Source organism: Phyllobates terribilis, unplaced genomic scaffold (assembly GCF_046119375.1).
Source record: "Phyllobates terribilis strain yellow unplaced genomic scaffold, ASM4611937v1 Scaffold_2932__1_contigs__length_98514, whole genome shotgun sequence".
Lineage (NCBI taxonomy): Eukaryota > Metazoa > Chordata > Amphibia > Anura > Dendrobatidae > Phyllobates > Phyllobates terribilis.
The window spans coordinates 38,556-65,096 of NW_027365686.1; the positions used below are offsets into that span (position 1 = coordinate 38,556).

The 26,541-nt window shown below is 45.3% G+C and overlaps 20 non-coding genes across 20 annotated transcripts; all 20 read right to left on the reverse strand.

Annotated features, from left to right (window-relative positions):
- Window positions 1-858: 858 nt before the first annotated feature.
- On the reverse strand, window positions 859-1,049 carry LOC141247343 (U2 spliceosomal RNA). Its single transcript, XR_012310813.1, has one exon. It is a non-coding gene; the product is annotated as a U2 spliceosomal RNA (small nuclear RNA).
- A 1,118-nt stretch (window positions 1,050-2,167) lies between these two features.
- On the reverse strand, window positions 2,168-2,358 carry LOC141247344 (U2 spliceosomal RNA). The gene has a single exon (XR_012310814.1). It is a non-coding gene; the product is annotated as a U2 spliceosomal RNA (small nuclear RNA).
- A 1,118-nt stretch (window positions 2,359-3,476) lies between these two features.
- Window positions 3,477-3,667, reverse strand: LOC141247345 (U2 spliceosomal RNA). Its single transcript, XR_012310815.1, has one exon. It is a non-coding gene; the product is annotated as a U2 spliceosomal RNA (small nuclear RNA).
- A 1,118-nt stretch (window positions 3,668-4,785) lies between these two features.
- LOC141247346 (U2 spliceosomal RNA) lies at window positions 4,786-4,976 on the reverse strand. The gene has a single exon (XR_012310816.1). It is a non-coding gene; the product is annotated as a U2 spliceosomal RNA (small nuclear RNA).
- Window positions 4,977-6,094: 1,118 nt separating this feature from the next.
- LOC141247347 (U2 spliceosomal RNA) lies at window positions 6,095-6,285 on the reverse strand. Its single transcript, XR_012310817.1, has one exon. It is a non-coding gene; the product is annotated as a U2 spliceosomal RNA (small nuclear RNA).
- Window positions 6,286-7,403: 1,118 nt separating this feature from the next.
- Window positions 7,404-7,594, reverse strand: LOC141247348 (U2 spliceosomal RNA). Its single transcript, XR_012310818.1, has one exon. It is a non-coding gene; the product is annotated as a U2 spliceosomal RNA (small nuclear RNA).
- Window positions 7,595-8,712: 1,118 nt separating this feature from the next.
- Window positions 8,713-8,903, reverse strand: LOC141247350 (U2 spliceosomal RNA). Its single transcript, XR_012310820.1, has one exon. It is a non-coding gene; the product is annotated as a U2 spliceosomal RNA (small nuclear RNA).
- A 1,118-nt stretch (window positions 8,904-10,021) lies between these two features.
- Window positions 10,022-10,212, reverse strand: LOC141247351 (U2 spliceosomal RNA). The gene has a single exon (XR_012310821.1). It is a non-coding gene; the product is annotated as a U2 spliceosomal RNA (small nuclear RNA).
- A 1,118-nt stretch (window positions 10,213-11,330) lies between these two features.
- Window positions 11,331-11,521, reverse strand: LOC141247352 (U2 spliceosomal RNA). Its single transcript, XR_012310822.1, has one exon. It is a non-coding gene; the product is annotated as a U2 spliceosomal RNA (small nuclear RNA).
- Window positions 11,522-12,639: 1,118 nt separating this feature from the next.
- Window positions 12,640-12,830, reverse strand: LOC141247354 (U2 spliceosomal RNA). The gene has a single exon (XR_012310823.1). It is a non-coding gene; the product is annotated as a U2 spliceosomal RNA (small nuclear RNA).
- Window positions 12,831-13,948: 1,118 nt separating this feature from the next.
- Window positions 13,949-14,139, reverse strand: LOC141247355 (U2 spliceosomal RNA). The gene has a single exon (XR_012310824.1). It is a non-coding gene; the product is annotated as a U2 spliceosomal RNA (small nuclear RNA).
- A 1,118-nt stretch (window positions 14,140-15,257) lies between these two features.
- On the reverse strand, window positions 15,258-15,448 carry LOC141247356 (U2 spliceosomal RNA). The gene has a single exon (XR_012310825.1). It is a non-coding gene; the product is annotated as a U2 spliceosomal RNA (small nuclear RNA).
- A 1,118-nt stretch (window positions 15,449-16,566) lies between these two features.
- On the reverse strand, window positions 16,567-16,757 carry LOC141247357 (U2 spliceosomal RNA). The gene has a single exon (XR_012310826.1). It is a non-coding gene; the product is annotated as a U2 spliceosomal RNA (small nuclear RNA).
- A 1,118-nt stretch (window positions 16,758-17,875) lies between these two features.
- Window positions 17,876-18,066, reverse strand: LOC141247358 (U2 spliceosomal RNA). The gene has a single exon (XR_012310827.1). It is a non-coding gene; the product is annotated as a U2 spliceosomal RNA (small nuclear RNA).
- A 1,118-nt stretch (window positions 18,067-19,184) lies between these two features.
- Window positions 19,185-19,375, reverse strand: LOC141247359 (U2 spliceosomal RNA). Its single transcript, XR_012310828.1, has one exon. It is a non-coding gene; the product is annotated as a U2 spliceosomal RNA (small nuclear RNA).
- Window positions 19,376-20,493: 1,118 nt separating this feature from the next.
- On the reverse strand, window positions 20,494-20,684 carry LOC141247360 (U2 spliceosomal RNA). Its single transcript, XR_012310829.1, has one exon. It is a non-coding gene; the product is annotated as a U2 spliceosomal RNA (small nuclear RNA).
- Window positions 20,685-21,802: 1,118 nt separating this feature from the next.
- LOC141247362 (U2 spliceosomal RNA) lies at window positions 21,803-21,993 on the reverse strand. The gene has a single exon (XR_012310831.1). It is a non-coding gene; the product is annotated as a U2 spliceosomal RNA (small nuclear RNA).
- A 1,118-nt stretch (window positions 21,994-23,111) lies between these two features.
- On the reverse strand, window positions 23,112-23,302 carry LOC141247363 (U2 spliceosomal RNA). The gene has a single exon (XR_012310832.1). It is a non-coding gene; the product is annotated as a U2 spliceosomal RNA (small nuclear RNA).
- A 1,118-nt stretch (window positions 23,303-24,420) lies between these two features.
- Window positions 24,421-24,611, reverse strand: LOC141247364 (U2 spliceosomal RNA). Its single transcript, XR_012310833.1, has one exon. It is a non-coding gene; the product is annotated as a U2 spliceosomal RNA (small nuclear RNA).
- A 1,118-nt stretch (window positions 24,612-25,729) lies between these two features.
- LOC141247365 (U2 spliceosomal RNA) lies at window positions 25,730-25,920 on the reverse strand. The gene has a single exon (XR_012310834.1). It is a non-coding gene; the product is annotated as a U2 spliceosomal RNA (small nuclear RNA).
- Between the last annotated feature and the right edge of the window lie 621 nt (window positions 25,921-26,541).

A 26,541-nucleotide genomic window follows, 5' to 3' on the forward strand; every position in this document is an offset into this window, starting at 1 on the left:
GGGGGTGGGGTGGAACGAGCAGCTGTCTACCCTTAGCAGGAGGGCTCCTGATTACATACCTCTCCTGCTGCTGCTGCTGCTGCTGGCTGTCCAGCAGCAGACTGAAGGTGGCTGCTGCTGTGCACAGGTATATAAAGGCTCAGAGCCTATTATGACACGCGCAGCCAGCGTTCCATTGCCACATTCCATCTACTGCAGGCAGGATACCTGGCTGGCTGAATGTCGCTGAGAAGCTCACAGAGACCGCCATAAGCAACAGTTTAACAGAATGCCACAGACTAATCAACCAAACTTTTTGGGTTGGGTTCTCTTTTATAGTCTGCAGGCATTAAATGAAAGAAGTCAGTGTTCCAGCAGAAGGAGACAACGTTTCAGAAAAGGCATTGTAGCAAACCAAAAAAGAAATTTTAAGCGCAGCAGTGTAACCAGCGCACATACCTGTTAGCTCGGGTGAGTTTAAAAGGCTGCTGTTGATAACAAGGGCATTTGCTAAATAGATGGTGTGTGTGCAACAATATACTGAAAGGTCAATTATATTGTGCAGCTTATCTCACCACCTGTAGTTATTTAGGTGAAAGCTCCAAAATGCTTGCCTAATATGTCTGTTTATCCAAAAGGAAGTAGAAAGGGAGAGCTAGAAAGATAGCATTGCATCACATTACATGGCAATGCAATGCACAGTTGCTGAAGTTGAACCAAAATGAGCTTGTAATCTGGCTTCTGCAACTTTGAACATGAAAAATCCAATGAGGAGAAGAAAAGCAGAGCCAAAGAGTCCATCCCAAAATCCGACAAACAAGCAAAATGAACAAAAAACATTGAATTCAATTCTTTCTGATTTTAGAAACTGCATTAAAGAAGGGGTGCACCGGTCCTGGAGATACTGCAATACCAGGTCAATGCGTGGAGTGGACAGAGCAAGCTCTTTTTCCATCTCCCTGTTCTAAAAATCCATTTAATATATGGTCCCCAGATAGGGGACGTATCAGATATTAAACTGATAAGAACAGATACTACACTTGATCTTAGCCAAAAGGCCGAGAAGCGATAACCAGAATTGGTTTCAAACTACGGAGCCACCCAAGGATCCTAAAAAGTCCATTTGTGGAGATGAGCTCCTGGACTCCCGTTAAGAAGACATGTTGTCAACCTCTAGATCCCTTACATGCCTGCACTTTTCGGCTTGCTGCTGCTGCAATCCACGCGTTTTAGATCTGCATAACTCCACCTCTTTAAACACAGCACCTTCACCCCCTGCTGTTCCCACCCGCCTCAACACCGTTGGAAGGGAGGAGAACCAATTAAGGCGGGGGGTGGGGTGGAACGAGCAGCTGTCTACCCTTAGCAGGAGGGCTCCTGATTACATACCTCTCCTGCTGCTGCTGCTGCTGCTGGCTGTCCAGCAGCAGACTGAAGGTGGCTGCTGCTGTGCACAGGTATATAAAGGCTCAGAGCCTATTATGACACGCGCAGCCAGCGTTCCATTGCCACATTCCATCTACTGCAGGCAGGATACCTGGCTGGCTGAATGTCGCTGAGAAGCTCACAGAGACCGCCATAAGCAACAGTTTAACAGAATGCCACAGACTAATCAACCAAACTTTTTGGGTTGGGTTCTCTTTTATAGTCTGCAGGCATTAAATGAAAGAAGTCAGTGTTCCAGCAGAAGGAGACAACGTTTCAGAAAAGGCATTGTAGCAAACCAAAAAAGAAATTTTAAGCGCAGCAGTGTAACCAGCGCACATACCTGTTAGCTCGGGTGAGTTTAAAAGGCTGCTGTTGATAACAAGGGCATTTGCTAAATAGATGGTGTGTGTGCAACAATATACTGAAAGGTCAATTATATTGTGCAGCTTATCTCACCACCTGTAGTTATTTAGGTGAAAGCTCCAAAATGCTTGCCTAATATGTCTGTTTATCCAAAAGGAAGTAGAAAGGGAGAGCTAGAAAGATAGCATTGCATCACATTACATGGCAATGCAATGCACAGTTGCTGAAGTTGAACCAAAATGAGCTTGTAATCTGGCTTCTGCAACTTTGAACATGAAAAATCCAATGAGGAGAAGAAAAGCAGAGCCAAAGAGTCCATCCCAAAATCCGACAAACAAGCAAAATGAACAAAAAACATTGAATTCAATTCTTTCTGATTTTAGAAACTGCATTAAAGAAGGGGTGCACCGGTCCTGGAGATACTGCAATACCAGGTCAATGCGTGGAGTGGACAGAGCAAGCTCTTTTTCCATCTCCCTGTTCTAAAAATCCATTTAATATATGGTCCCCAGATAGGGGACGTATCAGATATTAAACTGATAAGAACAGATACTACACTTGATCTTAGCCAAAAGGCCGAGAAGCGATAACCAGAATTGGTTTCAAACTACGGAGCCACCCAAGGATCCTAAAAAGTCCATTTGTGGAGATGAGCTCCTGGACTCCCGTTAAGAAGACATGTTGTCAACCTCTAGATCCCTTACATGCCTGCACTTTTCGGCTTGCTGCTGCTGCAATCCACGCGTTTTAGATCTGCATAACTCCACCTCTTTAAACACAGCACCTTCACCCCCTGCTGTTCCCACCCGCCTCAACACCGTTGGAAGGGAGGAGAACCAATTAAGGCGGGGGGTGGGGTGGAACGAGCAGCTGTCTACCCTTAGCAGGAGGGCTCCTGATTACATACCTCTCCTGCTGCTGCTGCTGCTGCTGGCTGTCCAGCAGCAGACTGAAGGTGGCTGCTGCTGTGCACAGGTATATAAAGGCTCAGAGCCTATTATGACACGCGCAGCCAGCGTTCCATTGCCACATTCCATCTACTGCAGGCAGGATACCTGGCTGGCTGAATGTCGCTGAGAAGCTCACAGAGACCGCCATAAGCAACAGTTTAACAGAATGCCACAGACTAATCAACCAAACTTTTTGGGTTGGGTTCTCTTTTATAGTCTGCAGGCATTAAATGAAAGAAGTCAGTGTTCCAGCAGAAGGAGACAACGTTTCAGAAAAGGCATTGTAGCAAACCAAAAAAGAAATTTTAAGCGCAGCAGTGTAACCAGCGCACATACCTGTTAGCTCGGGTGAGTTTAAAAGGCTGCTGTTGATAACAAGGGCATTTGCTAAATAGATGGTGTGTGTGCAACAATATACTGAAAGGTCAATTATATTGTGCAGCTTATCTCACCACCTGTAGTTATTTAGGTGAAAGCTCCAAAATGCTTGCCTAATATGTCTGTTTATCCAAAAGGAAGTAGAAAGGGAGAGCTAGAAAGATAGCATTGCATCACATTACATGGCAATGCAATGCACAGTTGCTGAAGTTGAACCAAAATGAGCTTGTAATCTGGCTTCTGCAACTTTGAACATGAAAAATCCAATGAGGAGAAGAAAAGCAGAGCCAAAGAGTCCATCCCAAAATCCGACAAACAAGCAAAATGAACAAAAAACATTGAATTCAATTCTTTCTGATTTTAGAAACTGCATTAAAGAAGGGGTGCACCGGTCCTGGAGATACTGCAATACCAGGTCAATGCGTGGAGTGGACAGAGCAAGCTCTTTTTCCATCTCCCTGTTCTAAAAATCCATTTAATATATGGTCCCCAGATAGGGGACGTATCAGATATTAAACTGATAAGAACAGATACTACACTTGATCTTAGCCAAAAGGCCGAGAAGCGATAACCAGAATTGGTTTCAAACTACGGAGCCACCCAAGGATCCTAAAAAGTCCATTTGTGGAGATGAGCTCCTGGACTCCCGTTAAGAAGACATGTTGTCAACCTCTAGATCCCTTACATGCCTGCACTTTTCGGCTTGCTGCTGCTGCAATCCACGCGTTTTAGATCTGCATAACTCCACCTCTTTAAACACAGCACCTTCACCCCCTGCTGTTCCCACCCGCCTCAACACCGTTGGAAGGGAGGAGAACCAATTAAGGCGGGGGGTGGGGTGGAACGAGCAGCTGTCTACCCTTAGCAGGAGGGCTCCTGATTACATACCTCTCCTGCTGCTGCTGCTGCTGCTGGCTGTCCAGCAGCAGACTGAAGGTGGCTGCTGCTGTGCACAGGTATATAAAGGCTCAGAGCCTATTATGACACGCGCAGCCAGCGTTCCATTGCCACATTCCATCTACTGCAGGCAGGATACCTGGCTGGCTGAATGTCGCTGAGAAGCTCACAGAGACCGCCATAAGCAACAGTTTAACAGAATGCCACAGACTAATCAACCAAACTTTTTGGGTTGGGTTCTCTTTTATAGTCTGCAGGCATTAAATGAAAGAAGTCAGTGTTCCAGCAGAAGGAGACAACGTTTCAGAAAAGGCATTGTAGCAAACCAAAAAAGAAATTTTAAGCGCAGCAGTGTAACCAGCGCACATACCTGTTAGCTCGGGTGAGTTTAAAAGGCTGCTGTTGATAACAAGGGCATTTGCTAAATAGATGGTGTGTGTGCAACAATATACTGAAAGGTCAATTATATTGTGCAGCTTATCTCACCACCTGTAGTTATTTAGGTGAAAGCTCCAAAATGCTTGCCTAATATGTCTGTTTATCCAAAAGGAAGTAGAAAGGGAGAGCTAGAAAGATAGCATTGCATCACATTACATGGCAATGCAATGCACAGTTGCTGAAGTTGAACCAAAATGAGCTTGTAATCTGGCTTCTGCAACTTTGAACATGAAAAATCCAATGAGGAGAAGAAAAGCAGAGCCAAAGAGTCCATCCCAAAATCCGACAAACAAGCAAAATGAACAAAAAACATTGAATTCAATTCTTTCTGATTTTAGAAACTGCATTAAAGAAGGGGTGCACCGGTCCTGGAGATACTGCAATACCAGGTCAATGCGTGGAGTGGACAGAGCAAGCTCTTTTTCCATCTCCCTGTTCTAAAAATCCATTTAATATATGGTCCCCAGATAGGGGACGTATCAGATATTAAACTGATAAGAACAGATACTACACTTGATCTTAGCCAAAAGGCCGAGAAGCGATAACCAGAATTGGTTTCAAACTACGGAGCCACCCAAGGATCCTAAAAAGTCCATTTGTGGAGATGAGCTCCTGGACTCCCGTTAAGAAGACATGTTGTCAACCTCTAGATCCCTTACATGCCTGCACTTTTCGGCTTGCTGCTGCTGCAATCCACGCGTTTTAGATCTGCATAACTCCACCTCTTTAAACACAGCACCTTCACCCCCTGCTGTTCCCACCCGCCTCAACACCGTTGGAAGGGAGGAGAACCAATTAAGGCGGGGGGTGGGGTGGAACGAGCAGCTGTCTACCCTTAGCAGGAGGGCTCCTGATTACATACCTCTCCTGCTGCTGCTGCTGCTGCTGGCTGTCCAGCAGCAGACTGAAGGTGGCTGCTGCTGTGCACAGGTATATAAAGGCTCAGAGCCTATTATGACACGCGCAGCCAGCGTTCCATTGCCACATTCCATCTACTGCAGGCAGGATACCTGGCTGGCTGAATGTCGCTGAGAAGCTCACAGAGACCGCCATAAGCAACAGTTTAACAGAATGCCACAGACTAATCAACCAAACTTTTTGGGTTGGGTTCTCTTTTATAGTCTGCAGGCATTAAATGAAAGAAGTCAGTGTTCCAGCAGAAGGAGACAACGTTTCAGAAAAGGCATTGTAGCAAACCAAAAAAGAAATTTTAAGCGCAGCAGTGTAACCAGCGCACATACCTGTTAGCTCGGGTGAGTTTAAAAGGCTGCTGTTGATAACAAGGGCATTTGCTAAATAGATGGTGTGTGTGCAACAATATACTGAAAGGTCAATTATATTGTGCAGCTTATCTCACCACCTGTAGTTATTTAGGTGAAAGCTCCAAAATGCTTGCCTAATATGTCTGTTTATCCAAAAGGAAGTAGAAAGGGAGAGCTAGAAAGATAGCATTGCATCACATTACATGGCAATGCAATGCACAGTTGCTGAAGTTGAACCAAAATGAGCTTGTAATCTGGCTTCTGCAACTTTGAACATGAAAAATCCAATGAGGAGAAGAAAAGCAGAGCCAAAGAGTCCATCCCAAAATCCGACAAACAAGCAAAATGAACAAAAAACATTGAATTCAATTCTTTCTGATTTTAGAAACTGCATTAAAGAAGGGGTGCACCGGTCCTGGAGATACTGCAATACCAGGTCAATGCGTGGAGTGGACAGAGCAAGCTCTTTTTCCATCTCCCTGTTCTAAAAATCCATTTAATATATGGTCCCCAGATAGGGGACGTATCAGATATTAAACTGATAAGAACAGATACTACACTTGATCTTAGCCAAAAGGCCGAGAAGCGATAACCAGAATTGGTTTCAAACTACGGAGCCACCCAAGGATCCTAAAAAGTCCATTTGTGGAGATGAGCTCCTGGACTCCCGTTAAGAAGACATGTTGTCAACCTCTAGATCCCTTACATGCCTGCACTTTTCGGCTTGCTGCTGCTGCAATCCACGCGTTTTAGATCTGCATAACTCCACCTCTTTAAACACAGCACCTTCACCCCCTGCTGTTCCCACCCGCCTCAACACCGTTGGAAGGGAGGAGAACCAATTAAGGCGGGGGGTGGGGTGGAACGAGCAGCTGTCTACCCTTAGCAGGAGGGCTCCTGATTACATACCTCTCCTGCTGCTGCTGCTGCTGCTGGCTGTCCAGCAGCAGACTGAAGGTGGCTGCTGCTGTGCACAGGTATATAAAGGCTCAGAGCCTATTATGACACGCGCAGCCAGCGTTCCATTGCCACATTCCATCTACTGCAGGCAGGATACCTGGCTGGCTGAATGTCGCTGAGAAGCTCACAGAGACCGCCATAAGCAACAGTTTAACAGAATGCCACAGACTAATCAACCAAACTTTTTGGGTTGGGTTCTCTTTTATAGTCTGCAGGCATTAAATGAAAGAAGTCAGTGTTCCAGCAGAAGGAGACAACGTTTCAGAAAAGGCATTGTAGCAAACCAAAAAAGAAATTTTAAGCGCAGCAGTGTAACCAGCGCACATACCTGTTAGCTCGGGTGAGTTTAAAAGGCTGCTGTTGATAACAAGGGCATTTGCTAAATAGATGGTGTGTGTGCAACAATATACTGAAAGGTCAATTATATTGTGCAGCTTATCTCACCACCTGTAGTTATTTAGGTGAAAGCTCCAAAATGCTTGCCTAATATGTCTGTTTATCCAAAAGGAAGTAGAAAGGGAGAGCTAGAAAGATAGCATTGCATCACATTACATGGCAATGCAATGCACAGTTGCTGAAGTTGAACCAAAATGAGCTTGTAATCTGGCTTCTGCAACTTTGAACATGAAAAATCCAATGAGGAGAAGAAAAGCAGAGCCAAAGAGTCCATCCCAAAATCCGACAAACAAGCAAAATGAACAAAAAACATTGAATTCAATTCTTTCTGATTTTAGAAACTGCATTAAAGAAGGGGTGCACCGGTCCTGGAGATACTGCAATACCAGGTCAATGCGTGGAGTGGACAGAGCAAGCTCTTTTTCCATCTCCCTGTTCTAAAAATCCATTTAATATATGGTCCCCAGATAGGGGACGTATCAGATATTAAACTGATAAGAACAGATACTACACTTGATCTTAGCCAAAAGGCCGAGAAGCGATAACCAGAATTGGTTTCAAACTACGGAGCCACCCAAGGATCCTAAAAAGTCCATTTGTGGAGATGAGCTCCTGGACTCCCGTTAAGAAGACATGTTGTCAACCTCTAGATCCCTTACATGCCTGCACTTTTCGGCTTGCTGCTGCTGCAATCCACGCGTTTTAGATCTGCATAACTCCACCTCTTTAAACACAGCACCTTCACCCCCTGCTGTTCCCACCCGCCTCAACACCGTTGGAAGGGAGGAGAACCAATTAAGGCGGGGGGTGGGGTGGAACGAGCAGCTGTCTACCCTTAGCAGGAGGGCTCCTGATTACATACCTCTCCTGCTGCTGCTGCTGCTGCTGGCTGTCCAGCAGCAGACTGAAGGTGGCTGCTGCTGTGCACAGGTATATAAAGGCTCAGAGCCTATTATGACACGCGCAGCCAGCGTTCCATTGCCACATTCCATCTACTGCAGGCAGGATACCTGGCTGGCTGAATGTCGCTGAGAAGCTCACAGAGACCGCCATAAGCAACAGTTTAACAGAATGCCACAGACTAATCAACCAAACTTTTTGGGTTGGGTTCTCTTTTATAGTCTGCAGGCATTAAATGAAAGAAGTCAGTGTTCCAGCAGAAGGAGACAACGTTTCAGAAAAGGCATTGTAGCAAACCAAAAAAGAAATTTTAAGCGCAGCAGTGTAACCAGCGCACATACCTGTTAGCTCGGGTGAGTTTAAAAGGCTGCTGTTGATAACAAGGGCATTTGCTAAATAGATGGTGTGTGTGCAACAATATACTGAAAGGTCAATTATATTGTGCAGCTTATCTCACCACCTGTAGTTATTTAGGTGAAAGCTCCAAAATGCTTGCCTAATATGTCTGTTTATCCAAAAGGAAGTAGAAAGGGAGAGCTAGAAAGATAGCATTGCATCACATTACATGGCAATGCAATGCACAGTTGCTGAAGTTGAACCAAAATGAGCTTGTAATCTGGCTTCTGCAACTTTGAACATGAAAAATCCAATGAGGAGAAGAAAAGCAGAGCCAAAGAGTCCATCCCAAAATCCGACAAACAAGCAAAATGAACAAAAAACATTGAATTCAATTCTTTCTGATTTTAGAAACTGCATTAAAGAAGGGGTGCACCGGTCCTGGAGATACTGCAATACCAGGTCAATGCGTGGAGTGGACAGAGCAAGCTCTTTTTCCATCTCCCTGTTCTAAAAATCCATTTAATATATGGTCCCCAGATAGGGGACGTATCAGATATTAAACTGATAAGAACAGATACTACACTTGATCTTAGCCAAAAGGCCGAGAAGCGATAACCAGAATTGGTTTCAAACTACGGAGCCACCCAAGGATCCTAAAAAGTCCATTTGTGGAGATGAGCTCCTGGACTCCCGTTAAGAAGACATGTTGTCAACCTCTAGATCCCTTACATGCCTGCACTTTTCGGCTTGCTGCTGCTGCAATCCACGCGTTTTAGATCTGCATAACTCCACCTCTTTAAACACAGCACCTTCACCCCCTGCTGTTCCCACCCGCCTCAACACCGTTGGAAGGGAGGAGAACCAATTAAGGCGGGGGGTGGGGTGGAACGAGCAGCTGTCTACCCTTAGCAGGAGGGCTCCTGATTACATACCTCTCCTGCTGCTGCTGCTGCTGCTGGCTGTCCAGCAGCAGACTGAAGGTGGCTGCTGCTGTGCACAGGTATATAAAGGCTCAGAGCCTATTATGACACGCGCAGCCAGCGTTCCATTGCCACATTCCATCTACTGCAGGCAGGATACCTGGCTGGCTGAATGTCGCTGAGAAGCTCACAGAGACCGCCATAAGCAACAGTTTAACAGAATGCCACAGACTAATCAACCAAACTTTTTGGGTTGGGTTCTCTTTTATAGTCTGCAGGCATTAAATGAAAGAAGTCAGTGTTCCAGCAGAAGGAGACAACGTTTCAGAAAAGGCATTGTAGCAAACCAAAAAAGAAATTTTAAGCGCAGCAGTGTAACCAGCGCACATACCTGTTAGCTCGGGTGAGTTTAAAAGGCTGCTGTTGATAACAAGGGCATTTGCTAAATAGATGGTGTGTGTGCAACAATATACTGAAAGGTCAATTATATTGTGCAGCTTATCTCACCACCTGTAGTTATTTAGGTGAAAGCTCCAAAATGCTTGCCTAATATGTCTGTTTATCCAAAAGGAAGTAGAAAGGGAGAGCTAGAAAGATAGCATTGCATCACATTACATGGCAATGCAATGCACAGTTGCTGAAGTTGAACCAAAATGAGCTTGTAATCTGGCTTCTGCAACTTTGAACATGAAAAATCCAATGAGGAGAAGAAAAGCAGAGCCAAAGAGTCCATCCCAAAATCCGACAAACAAGCAAAATGAACAAAAAACATTGAATTCAATTCTTTCTGATTTTAGAAACTGCATTAAAGAAGGGGTGCACCGGTCCTGGAGATACTGCAATACCAGGTCAATGCGTGGAGTGGACAGAGCAAGCTCTTTTTCCATCTCCCTGTTCTAAAAATCCATTTAATATATGGTCCCCAGATAGGGGACGTATCAGATATTAAACTGATAAGAACAGATACTACACTTGATCTTAGCCAAAAGGCCGAGAAGCGATAACCAGAATTGGTTTCAAACTACGGAGCCACCCAAGGATCCTAAAAAGTCCATTTGTGGAGATGAGCTCCTGGACTCCCGTTAAGAAGACATGTTGTCAACCTCTAGATCCCTTACATGCCTGCACTTTTCGGCTTGCTGCTGCTGCAATCCACGCGTTTTAGATCTGCATAACTCCACCTCTTTAAACACAGCACCTTCACCCCCTGCTGTTCCCACCCGCCTCAACACCGTTGGAAGGGAGGAGAACCAATTAAGGCGGGGGGTGGGGTGGAACGAGCAGCTGTCTACCCTTAGCAGGAGGGCTCCTGATTACATACCTCTCCTGCTGCTGCTGCTGCTGCTGGCTGTCCAGCAGCAGACTGAAGGTGGCTGCTGCTGTGCACAGGTATATAAAGGCTCAGAGCCTATTATGACACGCGCAGCCAGCGTTCCATTGCCACATTCCATCTACTGCAGGCAGGATACCTGGCTGGCTGAATGTCGCTGAGAAGCTCACAGAGACCGCCATAAGCAACAGTTTAACAGAATGCCACAGACTAATCAACCAAACTTTTTGGGTTGGGTTCTCTTTTATAGTCTGCAGGCATTAAATGAAAGAAGTCAGTGTTCCAGCAGAAGGAGACAACGTTTCAGAAAAGGCATTGTAGCAAACCAAAAAAGAAATTTTAAGCGCAGCAGTGTAACCAGCGCACATACCTGTTAGCTCGGGTGAGTTTAAAAGGCTGCTGTTGATAACAAGGGCATTTGCTAAATAGATGGTGTGTGTGCAACAATATACTGAAAGGTCAATTATATTGTGCAGCTTATCTCACCACCTGTAGTTATTTAGGTGAAAGCTCCAAAATGCTTGCCTAATATGTCTGTTTATCCAAAAGGAAGTAGAAAGGGAGAGCTAGAAAGATAGCATTGCATCACATTACATGGCAATGCAATGCACAGTTGCTGAAGTTGAACCAAAATGAGCTTGTAATCTGGCTTCTGCAACTTTGAACATGAAAAATCCAATGAGGAGAAGAAAAGCAGAGCCAAAGAGTCCATCCCAAAATCCGACAAACAAGCAAAATGAACAAAAAACATTGAATTCAATTCTTTCTGATTTTAGAAACTGCATTAAAGAAGGGGTGCACCGGTCCTGGAGATACTGCAATACCAGGTCAATGCGTGGAGTGGACAGAGCAAGCTCTTTTTCCATCTCCCTGTTCTAAAAATCCATTTAATATATGGTCCCCAGATAGGGGACGTATCAGATATTAAACTGATAAGAACAGATACTACACTTGATCTTAGCCAAAAGGCCGAGAAGCGATAACCAGAATTGGTTTCAAACTACGGAGCCACCCAAGGATCCTAAAAAGTCCATTTGTGGAGATGAGCTCCTGGACTCCCGTTAAGAAGACATGTTGTCAACCTCTAGATCCCTTACATGCCTGCACTTTTCGGCTTGCTGCTGCTGCAATCCACGCGTTTTAGATCTGCATAACTCCACCTCTTTAAACACAGCACCTTCACCCCCTGCTGTTCCCACCCGCCTCAACACCGTTGGAAGGGAGGAGAACCAATTAAGGCGGGGGGTGGGGTGGAACGAGCAGCTGTCTACCCTTAGCAGGAGGGCTCCTGATTACATACCTCTCCTGCTGCTGCTGCTGCTGCTGGCTGTCCAGCAGCAGACTGAAGGTGGCTGCTGCTGTGCACAGGTATATAAAGGCTCAGAGCCTATTATGACACGCGCAGCCAGCGTTCCATTGCCACATTCCATCTACTGCAGGCAGGATACCTGGCTGGCTGAATGTCGCTGAGAAGCTCACAGAGACCGCCATAAGCAACAGTTTAACAGAATGCCACAGACTAATCAACCAAACTTTTTGGGTTGGGTTCTCTTTTATAGTCTGCAGGCATTAAATGAAAGAAGTCAGTGTTCCAGCAGAAGGAGACAACGTTTCAGAAAAGGCATTGTAGCAAACCAAAAAAGAAATTTTAAGCGCAGCAGTGTAACCAGCGCACATACCTGTTAGCTCGGGTGAGTTTAAAAGGCTGCTGTTGATAACAAGGGCATTTGCTAAATAGATGGTGTGTGCGCAACAATATACTGAAAGGTCAATTATATTGTGCAGCTTATCTCACCACCTGTAGTTATTTAGGTGAAAGCTCCAAAATGCTTGCCTAATATGTCTGTTTATCCAAAAGGAAGTAGAAAGGGAGAGCTAGAAAGATAGCATTGCATCACATTACATGGCAATGCAATGCACAGTTGCTGAAGTTGAACCAAAATGAGCTTGTAATCTGGCTTCTGCAACTTTGAACATGAAAAATCCAATGAGGAGAAGAAAAGCAGAGCCAAAGAGTCCATCCCAAAATCCGACAAACAAGCAAAATGAACAAAAAACATTGAATTCAATTCTTTCTGATTTTAGAAACTGCATTAAAGAAGGGGTGCACCGGTCCTGGAGATACTGCAATACCAGGTCAATGCGTGGAGTGGACAGAGCAAGCTCTTTTTCCATCTCCCTGTTCTAAAAATCCATTTAATATATGGTCCCCAGATAGGGGACGTATCAGATATTAAACTGATAAGAACAGATACTACACTTGATCTTAGCCAAAAGGCCGAGAAGCGATAACCAGAATTGGTTTCAAACTACGGAGCCACCCAAGGATCCTAAAAAGTCCATTTGTGGAGATGAGCTCCTGGACTCCCGTTAAGAAGACATGTTGTCAACCTCTAGATCCCTTACATGCCTGCACTTTTCGGCTTGCTGCTGCTGCAATCCACGCGTTTTAGATCTGCATAACTCCACCTCTTTAAACACAGCACCTTCACCCCCTGCTGTTCCCACCCGCCTCAACACCGTTGGAAGGGAGGAGAACCAATTAAGGCGGGGGGTGGGGTGGAACGAGCAGCTGTCTACCCTTAGCAGGAGGGCTCCTGATTACATACCTCTCCTGCTGCTGCTGCTGCTGCTGGCTGTCCAGCAGCAGACTGAAGGTGGCTGCTGCTGTGCACAGGTATATAAAGGCTCAGAGCCTATTATGACACGCGCAGCCAGCGTTCCATTGCCACATTCCATCTACTGCAGGCAGGATACCTGGCTGGCTGAATGTCGCTGAGAAGCTCACAGAGACCGCCATAAGCAACAGTTTAACAGAATGCCACAGACTAATCAACCAAACTTTTTGGGTTGGGTTCTCTTTTATAGTCTGCAGGCATTAAATGAAAGAAGTCAGTGTTCCAGCAGAAGGAGACAACGTTTCAGAAAAGGCATTGTAGCAAACCAAAAAAGAAATTTTAAGCGCAGCAGTGTAACCAGCGCACATACCTGTTAGCTCGGGTGAGTTTAAAAGGCTGCTGTTGATAACAAGGGCATTTGCTAAATAGATGGTGTGTGCGCAACAATATACTGAAAGGTCAATTATATTGTGCAGCTTATCTCACCACCTGTAGTTATTTAGGTGAAAGCTCCAAAATGCTTGCCTAATATGTCTGTTTATCCAAAAGGAAGTAGAAAGGGAGAGCTAGAAAGATAGCATTGCATCACATTACATGGCAATGCAATGCACAGTTGCTGAAGTTGAACCAAAATGAGCTTGTAATCTGGCTTCTGCAACTTTGAACATGAAAAATCCAATGAGGAGAAGAAAAGCAGAGCCAAAGAGTCCATCCCAAAATCCGACAAACAAGCAAAATGAACAAAAAACATTGAATTCAATTCTTTCTGATTTTAGAAACTGCATTAAAGAAGGGGTGCACCGGTCCTGGAGATACTGCAATACCAGGTCAATGCGTGGAGTGGACAGAGCAAGCTCTTTTTCCATCTCCCTGTTCTAAAAATCCATTTAATATATGGTCCCCAGATAGGGGACGTATCAGATATTAAACTGATAAGAACAGATACTACACTTGATCTTAGCCAAAAGGCCGAGAAGCGATAACCAGAATTGGTTTCAAACTACGGAGCCACCCAAGGATCCTAAAAAGTCCATTTGTGGAGATGAGCTCCTGGACTCCCGTTAAGAAGACATGTTGTCAACCTCTAGATCCCTTACATGCCTGCACTTTTCGGCTTGCTGCTGCTGCAATCCACGCGTTTTAGATCTGCATAACTCCACCTCTTTAAACACAGCACCTTCACCCCCTGCTGTTCCCACCCGCCTCAACACCGTTGGAAGGGAGGAGAACCAATTAAGGCGGGGGGTGGGGTGGAACGAGCAGCTGTCTACCCTTAGCAGGAGGGCTCCTGATTACATACCTCTCCTGCTGCTGCTGCTGCTGCTGGCTGTCCAGCAGCAGACTGAAGGTGGCTGCTGCTGTGCACAGGTATATAAAGGCTCAGAGCCTATTATGACACGCGCAGCCAGCGTTCCATTGCCACATTCCATCTACTGCAGGCAGGATACCTGGCTGGCTGAATGTCGCTGAGAAGCTCACAGAGACCGCCATAAGCAACAGTTTAACAGAATGCCACAGACTAATCAACCAAACTTTTTGGGTTGGGTTCTCTTTTATAGTCTGCAGGCATTAAATGAAAGAAGTCAGTGTTCCAGCAGAAGGAGACAACGTTTCAGAAAAGGCATTGTAGCAAACCAAAAAAGAAATTTTAAGCGCAGCAGTGTAACCAGCGCACATACCTGTTAGCTCGGGTGAGTTTAAAAGGCTGCTGTTGATAACAAGGGCATTTGCTAAATAGATGGTGTGTGTGCAACAATATACTGAAAGGTCAATTATATTGTGCAGCTTATCTCACCACCTGTAGTTATTTAGGTGAAAGCTCCAAAATGCTTGCCTAATATGTCTGTTTATCCAAAAGGAAGTAGAAAGGGAGAGCTAGAAAGATAGCATTGCATCACATTACATGGCAATGCAATGCACAGTTGCTGAAGTTGAACCAAAATGAGCTTGTAATCTGGCTTCTGCAACTTTGAACATGAAAAATCCAATGAGGAGAAGAAAAGCAGAGCCAAAGAGTCCATCCCAAAATCCGACAAACAAGCAAAATGAACAAAAAACATTGAATTCAATTCTTTCTGATTTTAGAAACTGCATTAAAGAAGGGGTGCACCGGTCCTGGAGATACTGCAATACCAGGTCAATGCGTGGAGTGGACAGAGCAAGCTCTTTTTCCATCTCCCTGTTCTAAAAATCCATTTAATATATGGTCCCCAGATAGGGGACGTATCAGATATTAAACTGATAAGAACAGATACTACACTTGATCTTAGCCAAAAGGCCGAGAAGCGATAACCAGAATTGGTTTCAAACTACGGAGCCACCCAAGGATCCTAAAAAGTCCATTTGTGGAGATGAGCTCCTGGACTCCCGTTAAGAAGACATGTTGTCAACCTCTAGATCCCTTACATGCCTGCACTTTTCGGCTTGCTGCTGCTGCAATCCACGCGTTTTAGATCTGCATAACTCCACCTCTTTAAACACAGCACCTTCACCCCCTGCTGTTCCCACCCGCCTCAACACCGTTGGAAGGGAGGAGAACCAATTAAGGCGGGGGGTGGGGTGGAACGAGCAGCTGTCTACCCTTAGCAGGAGGGCTCCTGATTACATACCTCTCCTGCTGCTGCTGCTGCTGCTGGCTGTCCAGCAGCAGACTGAAGGTGGCTGCTGCTGTGCACAGGTATATAAAGGCTCAGAGCCTATTATGACACGCGCAGCCAGCGTTCCATTGCCACATTCCATCTACTGCAGGCAGGATACCTGGCTGGCTGAATGTCGCTGAGAAGCTCACAGAGACCGCCATAAGCAACAGTTTAACAGAATGCCACAGACTAATCAACCAAACTTTTTGGGTTGGGTTCTCTTTTATAGTCTGCAGGCATTAAATGAAAGAAGTCAGTGTTCCAGCAGAAGGAGACAACGTTTCAGAAAAGGCATTGTAGCAAACCAAAAAAGAAATTTTAAGCGCAGCAGTGTAACCAGCGCACATACCTGTTAGCTCGGGTGAGTTTAAAAGGCTGCTGTTGATAACAAGGGCATTTGCTAAATAGATGGTGTGTGCGCAACAATATACTGAAAGGTCAATTATATTGTGCAGCTTATCTCACCACCTGTAGTTATTTAGGTGAAAGCTCCAAAATGCTTGCCTAATATGTCTGTTTATCCAAAAGGAAGTAGAAAGGGAGAGCTAGAAAGATAGCATTGCATCACATTACATGGCAATGCAATGCACAGTTGCTGAAGTTGAACCAAAATGAGCTTGTAATCTGGCTTCTGCAACTTTGAACATGAAAAATCCAATGAGGAGAAGAAAAGCAGAGCCAAAGAGTCCATCCCAAAATCCGACAAACAAGCAAAATGAACAAAAAACATTGAATTCAATTCTTTCTGATTTTAGAAACTGCATTAAAGAAGGGGTGCACCGGTCCTGGAGATACTGCAATACCAGGTCAATGCGTGGAGTGGACAGAGCAAGCTCTTTTTCCATCTCCCTGTTCTAAAAATCCATTTAATATATGGTCCCCAGATAGGGGACGTATCAGATATTAAACTGATAAGAACAGATACTACACTTGATCTTAGCCAAAAGGCCGAGAAGCGATAACCAGAATTGGTTTCAAACTACGGAGCCACCCAAGGATCCTAAAAAGTCCATTTGTGGAGATGAGCTCCTGGACTCCCGTTAAGAAGACATGTTGTCAACCTCTAGATCCCTTACATGCCTGCACTTTTCGGCTTGCTGCTGCTGCAATCCACGCGTTTTAGATCTGCATAACTCCACCTCTTTAAACACAGCACCTTCACCCCCTGCTGTTCCCACCCGCCTCAACACCGTTGGAAGGGAGGAGAACCAATTAAGGCGGGGGGTGGGGTGGAACGAGCAGCTGTCTACCCTTAGCAGGAGGGCTCCTGATTACATACCTCTCCTGCTGCTGCTGCTGCTGCTGGCTGTCCAGCAGCAGACTGAAGGTGGCTGCTGCTGTGCACAGGTATATAAAGGCTCAGAGCCTATTATGACACGCGCAGCCAGCGTTCCATTGCCACATTCCATCTACTGCAGGCAGGATACCTGGCTGGCTGAATGTCGCTGAGAAGCTCACAGAGACCGCCATAAGCAACAGTTTAACAGAATGCCACAGACTAATCAACCAAACTTTTTGGGTTGGGTTCTCTTTTATAGTCTGCAGGCATTAAATGAAAGAAGTCAGTGTTCCAGCAGAAGGAGACAACGTTTCAGAAAAGGCATTGTAGCAAACCAAAAAAGAAATTTTAAGCGCAGCAGTGTAACCAGCGCACATACCTGTTAGCTCGGGTGAGTTTAAAAGGCTGCTGTTGATAACAAGGGCATTTGCTAAATAGATGGTGTGTGCGCAACAATATACTGAAAGGTCAATTATATTGTGCAGCTTATCTCACCACCTGTAGTTATTTAGGTGAAAGCTCCAAAATGCTTGCCTAATATGTCTGTTTATCCAAAAGGAAGTAGAAAGGGAGAGCTAGAAAGATAGCATTGCATCACATTACATGGCAATGCAATGCACAGTTGCTGAAGTTGAACCAAAATGAGCTTGTAATCTGGCTTCTGCAACTTTGAACATGAAAAATCCAATGAGGAGAAGAAAAGCAGAGCCAAAGAGTCCATCCCAAAATCCGACAAACAAGCAAAATGAACAAAAAACATTGAATTCAATTCTTTCTGATTTTAGAAACTGCATTAAAGAAGGGGTGCACCGGTCCTGGAGATACTGCAATACCAGGTCAATGCGTGGAGTGGACAGAGCAAGCTCTTTTTCCATCTCCCTGTTCTAAAAATCCATTTAATATATGGTCCCCAGATAGGGGACGTATCAGATATTAAACTGATAAGAACAGATACTACACTTGATCTTAGCCAAAAGGCCGAGAAGCGATAACCAGAATTGGTTTCAAACTACGGAGCCACCCAAGGATCCTAAAAAGTCCATTTGTGGAGATGAGCTCCTGGACTCCCGTTAAGAAGACATGTTGTCAACCTCTAGATCCCTTACATGCCTGCACTTTTCGGCTTGCTGCTGCTGCAATCCACGCGTTTTAGATCTGCATAACTCCACCTCTTTAAACACAGCACCTTCACCCCCTGCTGTTCCCACCCGCCTCAACACCGTTGGAAGGGAGGAGAACCAATTAAGGCGGGGGGTGGGGTGGAACGAGCAGCTGTCTACCCTTAGCAGGAGGGCTCCTGATTACATACCTCTCCTGCTGCTGCTGCTGCTGCTGGCTGTCCAGCAGCAGACTGAAGGTGGCTGCTGCTGTGCACAGGTATATAAAGGCTCAGAGCCTATTATGACACGCGCAGCCAGCGTTCCATTGCCACATTCCATCTACTGCAGGCAGGATACCTGGCTGGCTGAATGTCGCTGAGAAGCTCACAGAGACCGCCATAAGCAACAGTTTAACAGAATGCCACAGACTAATCAACCAAACTTTTTGGGTTGGGTTCTCTTTTATAGTCTGCAGGCATTAAATGAAAGAAGTCAGTGTTCCAGCAGAAGGAGACAACGTTTCAGAAAAGGCATTGTAGCAAACCAAAAAAGAAATTTTAAGCGCAGCAGTGTAACCAGCGCACATACCTGTTAGCTCGGGTGAGTTTAAAAGGCTGCTGTTGATAACAAGGGCATTTGCTAAATAGATGGTGTGTGTGCAACAATATACTGAAAGGTCAATTATATTGTGCAGCTTATCTCACCACCTGTAGTTATTTAGGTGAAAGCTCCAAAATGCTTGCCTAATATGTCTGTTTATCCAAAAGGAAGTAGAAAGGGAGAGCTAGAAAGATAGCATTGCATCACATTACATGGCAATGCAATGCACAGTTGCTGAAGTTGAACCAAAATGAGCTTGTAATCTGGCTTCTGCAACTTTGAACATGAAAAATCCAATGAGGAGAAGAAAAGCAGAGCCAAAGAGTCCATCCCAAAATCCGACAAACAAGCAAAATGAACAAAAAACATTGAATTCAATTCTTTCTGATTTTAGAAACTGCATTAAAGAAGGGGTGCACCGGTCCTGGAGATACTGCAATACCAGGTCAATGCGTGGAGTGGACAGAGCAAGCTCTTTTTCCATCTCCCTGTTCTAAAAATCCATTTAATATATGGTCCCCAGATAGGGGACGTATCAGATATTAAACTGATAAGAACAGATACTACACTTGATCTTAGCCAAAAGGCCGAGAAGCGATAACCAGAATTGGTTTCAAACTACGGAGCCACCCAAGGATCCTAAAAAGTCCATTTGTGGAGATGAGCTCCTGGACTCCCGTTAAGAAGACATGTTGTCAACCTCTAGATCCCTTACATGCCTGCACTTTTCGGCTTGCTGCTGCTGCAATCCACGCGTTTTAGATCTGCATAACTCCACCTCTTTAAACACAGCACCTTCACCCCCTGCTGTTCCCACCCGCCTCAACACCGTTGGAAGGGAGGAGAACCAATTAAGGCGGGGGGTGGGGTGGAACGAGCAGCTGTCTACCCTTAGCAGGAGGGCTCCTGATTACATACCTCTCCTGCTGCTGCTGCTGCTGCTGGCTGTCCAGCAGCAGACTGAAGGTGGCTGCTGCTGTGCACAGGTATATAAAGGCTCAGAGCCTATTATGACACGCGCAGCCAGCGTTCCATTGCCACATTCCATCTACTGCAGGCAGGATACCTGGCTGGCTGAATGTCGCTGAGAAGCTCACAGAGACCGCCATAAGCAACAGTTTAACAGAATGCCACAGACTAATCAACCAAACTTTTTGGGTTGGGTTCTCTTTTATAGTCTGCAGGCATTAAATGAAAGAAGTCAGTGTTCCAGCAGAAGGAGACAACGTTTCAGAAAAGGCATTGTAGCAAACCAAAAAAGAAATTTTAAGCGCAGCAGTGTAACCAGCGCACATACCTGTTAGCTCGGGTGAGTTTAAAAGGCTGCTGTTGATAACAAGGGCATTTGCTAAATAGATGGTGTGTGTGCAACAATATACTGAAAGGTCAATTATATTGTGCAGCTTATCTCACCACCTGTAGTTATTTAGGTGAAAGCTCCAAAATGCTTGCCTAATATGTCTGTTTATCCAAAAGGAAGTAGAAAGGGAGAGCTAGAAAGATAGCATTGCATCACATTACATGGCAATGCAATGCACAGTTGCTGAAGTTGAACCAAAATGAGCTTGTAATCTGGCTTCTGCAACTTTGAACATGAAAAATCCAATGAGGAGAAGAAAAGCAGAGCCAAAGAGTCCATCCCAAAATCCGACAAACAAGCAAAATGAACAAAAAACATTGAATTCAATTCTTTCTGATTTTAGAAACTGCATTAAAGAAGGGGTGCACCGGTCCTGGAGATACTGCAATACCAGGTCAATGCGTGGAGTGGACAGAGCAAGCTCTTTTTCCATCTCCCTGTTCTAAAAATCCATTTAATATATGGTCCCCAGATAGGGGACGTATCAGATATTAAACTGATAAGAACAGATACTACACTTGATCTTAGCCAAAAGGCCGAGAAGCGATAACCAGAATTGGTTTCAAACTACGGAGCCACCCAAGGATCCTAAAAAGTCCATTTGTGGAGATGAGCTCCTGGACTCCCGTTAAGAAGACATGTTGTCAACCTCTAGATCCCTTACATGCCTGCACTTTTCGGCTTGCTGCTGCTGCAATCCACGCGTTTTAGATCTGCATAACTCCACCTCTTTAAACACAGCACCTTCACCCCCTGCTGTTCCCACCCGCCTCAACACCGTTGGAAGGGAGGAGAACCAATTAAGGCGGGGGGTGGGGTGGAACGAGCAGCTGTCTACCCTTAGCAGGAGGGCTCCTGATTACATACCTCTCCTGCTGCTGCTGCTGCTGCTGGCTGTCCAGCAGCAGACTGAAGGTGGCTGCTGCTGTGCACAGGTATATAAAGGCTCAGAGCCTATTATGACACGCGCAGCCAGCGTTCCATTGCCACATTCCATCTACTGCAGGCAGGATACCTGGCTGGCTGAATGTCGCTGAGAAGCTCACAGAGACCGCCATAAGCAACAGTTTAACAGAATGCCACAGACTAATCAACCAAACTTTTTGGGTTGGGTTCTCTTTTATAGTCTGCAGGCATTAAATGAAAGAAGTCAGTGTTCCAGCAGAAGGAGACAACGTTTCAGAAAAGGCATTGTAGCAAACCAAAAAAGAAATTTTAAGCGCAGCAGTGTAACCAGCGCACATACCTGTTAGCTCGGGTGAGTTTAAAAGGCTGCTGTTGATAACAAGGGCATTTGCTAAATAGATGGTGTGTGTGCAACAATATACTGAAAGGTCAATTATATTGTGCAGCTTATCTCACCACCTGTAGTTATTTAGGTGAAAGCTCCAAAATGCTTGCCTAATATGTCTGTTTATCCAAAAGGAAGTAGAAAGGGAGAGCTAGAAAGATAGCATTGCATCACATTACATGGCAATGCAATGCACAGTTGCTGAAGTTGAACCAAAATGAGCTTGTAATCTGGCTTCTGCAACTTTGAACATGAAAAATCCAATGAGGAGAAGAAAAGCAGAGCCAAAGAGTCCATCCCAAAATCCGACAAACAAGCAAAATGAACAAAAAACATTGAATTCAATTCTTTCTGATTTTAGAAACTGCATTAAAGAAGGGGTGCACCGGTCCTGGAGATACTGCAATACCAGGTCAATGCGTGGAGTGGACAGAGCAAGCTCTTTTTCCATCTCCCTGTTCTAAAAATCCATTTAATATATGGTCCCCAGATAGGGGACGTATCAGATATTAAACTGATAAGAACAGATACTACACTTGATCTTAGCCAAAAGGCCGAGAAGCGATAACCAGAATTGGTTTCAAACTACGGAGCCACCCAAGGATCCTAAAAAGTCCATTTGTGGAGATGAGCTCCTGGACTCCCGTTAAGAAGACATGTTGTCAACCTCTAGATCCCTTACATGCCTGCACTTTTCGGCTTGCTGCTGCTGCAATCCACGCGTTTTAGATCTGCATAACTCCACCTCTTTAAACACAGCACCTTCACCCCCTGCTGTTCCCACCCGCCTCAACACCGTTGGAAGGGAGGAGAACCAATTAAGGCGGGGGGTGGGGTGGAACGAGCAGCTGTCTACCCTTAGCAGGAGGGCTCCTGATTACATACCTCTCCTGCTGCTGCTGCTGCTGCTGGCTGTCCAGCAGCAGACTGAAGGTGGCTGCTGCTGTGCACAGGTATATAAAGGCTCAGAGCCTATTATGACACGCGCAGCCAGCGTTCCATTGCCACATTCCATCTACTGCAGGCAGGATACCTGGCTGGCTGAATGTCGCTGAGAAGCTCACAGAGACCGCCATAAGCAACAGTTTAACAGAATGCCACAGACTAATCAACCAAACTTTTTGGGTTGGGTTCTCTTTTATAGTCTGCAGGCATTAAATGAAAGAAGTCAGTGTTCCAGCAGAAGGAGACAACGTTTCAGAAAAGGCATTGTAGCAAACCAAAAAAGAAATTTTAAGCGCAGCAGTGTAACCAGCGCACATACCTGTTAGCTCGGGTGAGTTTAAAAGGCTGCTGTTGATAACAAGGGCATTTGCTAAATAGATGGTGTGTGTGCAACAATATACTGAAAGGTCAATTATATTGTGCAGCTTATCTCACCACCTGTAGTTATTTAGGTGAAAGCTCCAAAATGCTTGCCTAATATGTCTGTTTATCCAAAAGGAAGTAGAAAGGGAGAGCTAGAAAGATAGCATTGCATCACATTACATGGCAATGCAATGCACAGTTGCTGAAGTTGAACCAAAATGAGCTTGTAATCTGGCTTCTGCAACTTTGAACATGAAAAATCCAATGAGGAGAAGAAAAGCAGAGCCAAAGAGTCCATCCCAAAATCCGACAAACAAGCAAAATGAACAAAAAACATTGAATTCAATTCTTTCTGATTTTAGAAACTGCATTAAAGAAGGGGTGCACCGGTCCTGGAGATACTGCAATACCAGGTCAATGCGTGGAGTGGACAGAGCAAGCTCTTTTTCCATCTCCCTGTTCTAAAAATCCATTTAATATATGGTCCCCAGATAGGGGACGTATCAGATATTAAACTGATAAGAACAGATACTACACTTGATCTTAGCCAAAAGGCCGAGAAGCGATAACCAGAATTGGTTTCAAACTACGGAGCCACCCAAGGATCCTAAAAAGTCCATTTGTGGAGATGAGCTCCTGGACTCCCGTTAAGAAGACATGTTGTCAACCTCTAGATCCCTTACATGCCTGCACTTTTCGGCTTGCTGCTGCTGCAATCCACGCGTTTTAGATCTGCATAACTCCACCTCTTTAAACACAGCACCTTCACCCCCTGCTGTTCCCACCCGCCTCAACACCGTTGGAAGGGAGGAGAACCAATTAAGGCGGGGGGTGGGGTGGAACGAGCAGCTGTCTACCCTTAGCAGGAGGGCTCCTGATTACATACCTCTCCTGCTGCTGCTGCTGCTGCTGGCTGTCCAGCAGCAGACTGAAGGTGGCTGCTGCTGTGCACAGGTATATAAAGGCTCAGAGCCTATTATGACACGCGCAGCCAGCGTTCCATTGCCACATTCCATCTACTGCAGGCAGGATACCTGGCTGGCTGAATGTCGCTGAGAAGCTCACAGAGACCGCCATAAGCAACAGTTTAACAGAATGCCACAGACTAATCAACCAAACTTTTTGGGTTGGGTTCTCTTTTATAGTCTGCAGGCATTAAATGAAAGAAGTCAGTGTTCCAGCAGAAGGAGACAACGTTTCAGAAAAGGCATTGTAGCAAACCAAAAAAGAAATTTTAAGCGCAGCAGTGTAACCAGCGCACATACCTGTTAGCTCGGGTGAGTTTAAAAGGCTGCTGTTGATAACAAGGGCATTTGCTAAATAGATGGTGTGTGTGCAACAATATACTGAAAGGTCAATTGTATTGTGCAGCTTATCTCACCACCTGTAGTTATTTAGGTGAAAGCTCCAAAATGCTTGCCTAATATGTCTGTTTATCCAAAAGGAAGTAGAAAGGGAGAGCTAGAAAGATAGCATTGCATCACATTACATGGCAATGCAATGCACAGTTGCTGAAGTTGAACCAAAATGAGCTTGTAATCTGGCTTCTGCAACTTTGAACATGAAAAATCCAATGAGGAGAAGAAAAGCAGAGCCAAAGAGTCCATCCCAAAATCCGACAAACAAGCAAAATGAACAAAAAACATTGAATTCAATTCTTTCTGATTTTAGAAACTGCATTAAAGAAGGGGTGCACCGGTCCTGGAGATACTGCAATACCAGGTCAATGCGTGGAGTGGACAGAGCAAGCTCTTTTTCCATCTCCCTGTTCTAAAAATCCATTTAATATATGGTCCCCAGATAGGGGACGTATCAGATATTAAACTGATAAGAACAGATACTACACTTGATCTTAGCCAAAAGGCCGAGAAGCGATAACCAGAATTGGTTTCAAACTACGGAGCCACCCAAGGATCCTAAAAAGTCCATTTGTGGAGATGAGCTCCTGGACTCCCGTTAAGAAGACATGTTGTCAACCTCTAGATCCCTTACATGCCTGCACTTTTCGGCTTGCTGCTGCTGCAATCCACGCGTTTTAGATCTGCATAACTCCACCTCTTTAAACACAGCACCTTCACCCCCTGCTGTTCCCACCCGCCTCAACACCGTTGGAAGGGAGGAGAACCAATTAAGGCGGGGGGTGGGGTGGAACGAGCAGCTGTCTACCCTTAGCAGGAGGGCTCCTGATTACATACCTCTCCTGCTGCTGCTGCTGCTGCTGGCTGTCCAGCAGCAGACTGAAGGTGGCTGCTGCTGTGCACAGGTATATAAAGGCTCAGAGCCTATTATGACACGCGCAGCCAGCGTTCCATTGCCACATTCCATCTACTGCAGGCAGGATACCTGGCTGGCTGAATGTCGCTGAGAAGCTCACAGAGACCGCCATAAGCAACAGTTTAACAGAATGCCACAGACTAATCAACCAAACTTTTTGGGTTGGGTTCTCTTTTATAGTCTGCAGGCATTAAATGAAAGAAGTCAGTGTTCCAGCAGAAGGAGACAACGTTTCAGAAAAGGCATTGTAGCAAACCAAAAAAGAAATTTTAAGCGCAGCAGTGTAACCAGCGCACATACCTGTTAGCTCGGGTGAGTTTAAAAGGCTGCTGTTGATAACAAGGGCATTTGCTAAATAGATGGTGTGTGTGCAACAATATACTGAAAGGTCAATTATATTGTGCAGCTTATCTCACCACCTGTAGTTATTTAGGTGAAAGCTCCAAAATGCTTGCCTAATATGTCTGTTTATCCAAAAGGAAGTAGAAAGGGAGAGCTAGAAAGATAGCATTGCATCACATTACATGGCAATGCAATGCACAGTTGCTGAAGTTGAACCAAAATGAGCTTGTAATCTGGCTTCTGCAACTTTGAACATGAAAAATCCAATGAGGAGAAGAAAAGCAGAGCCAAAGAGTCCATCCCAAAATCCGACAAACAAGCAAAATGAACAAAAAACATTGAATTCAATTCTTTCTGATTTTAGAAACTGCATTAAAGAAGGGGTGCACCGGTCCTGGAGATACTGCAATACCAGGTCAATGCGTGGAGTGGACAGAGCAAGCTCTTTTTCCATCTCCCTGTTCTAAAAATCCATTTAATATATGGTCCCCAGATAGGGGACGTATCAGATATTAAACTGATAAGAACAGATACTACACTTGATCTTAGCCAAAAGGCCGAGAAGCGATAACCAGAATTGGTTTCAAACTACGGAGCCACCCAAGGATCCTAAAAAGTCCATTTGTGGAGATGAGCTCCTGGACTCCCGTTAAGAAGACATGTTGTCAACCTCTAGATCCCTTACATGCCTGCACTTTTCGGCTTGCTGCTGCTGCAATCCACGCGTTTTAGATCTGCATAACTCCACCTCTTTAAACACAGCACCTTCACCCCCTGCTGTTCCCACCCGCCTCAACACCGTTGGAAGGGAGGAGAACCAATTAAGGCGGGGGGTGGGGTGGAACGAGCAGCTGTCTACCCTTAGCAGGAGGGCTCCTGATTACATACCTCTCCTGCTGCTGCTGCTGCTGCTGGCTGTCCAGCAGCAGACTGAAGGTGGCTGCTGCTGTGCACAGGTATATAAAGGCTCAGAGCCTATTATGACACGCGCAGCCAGCGTTCCATTGCCACATTCCATCTACTGCAGGCAGGATACCTGGCTGGCTGAATGTCGCTGAGAAGCTCACAGAGACCGCCATAAGCAACAGTTTAACAGAATGCCACAGACTAATCAACCAAACTTTTTGGGTTGGGTTCTCTTTTATAGTCTGCAGGCATTAAATGAAAGAAGTCAGTGTTCCAGCAGAAGG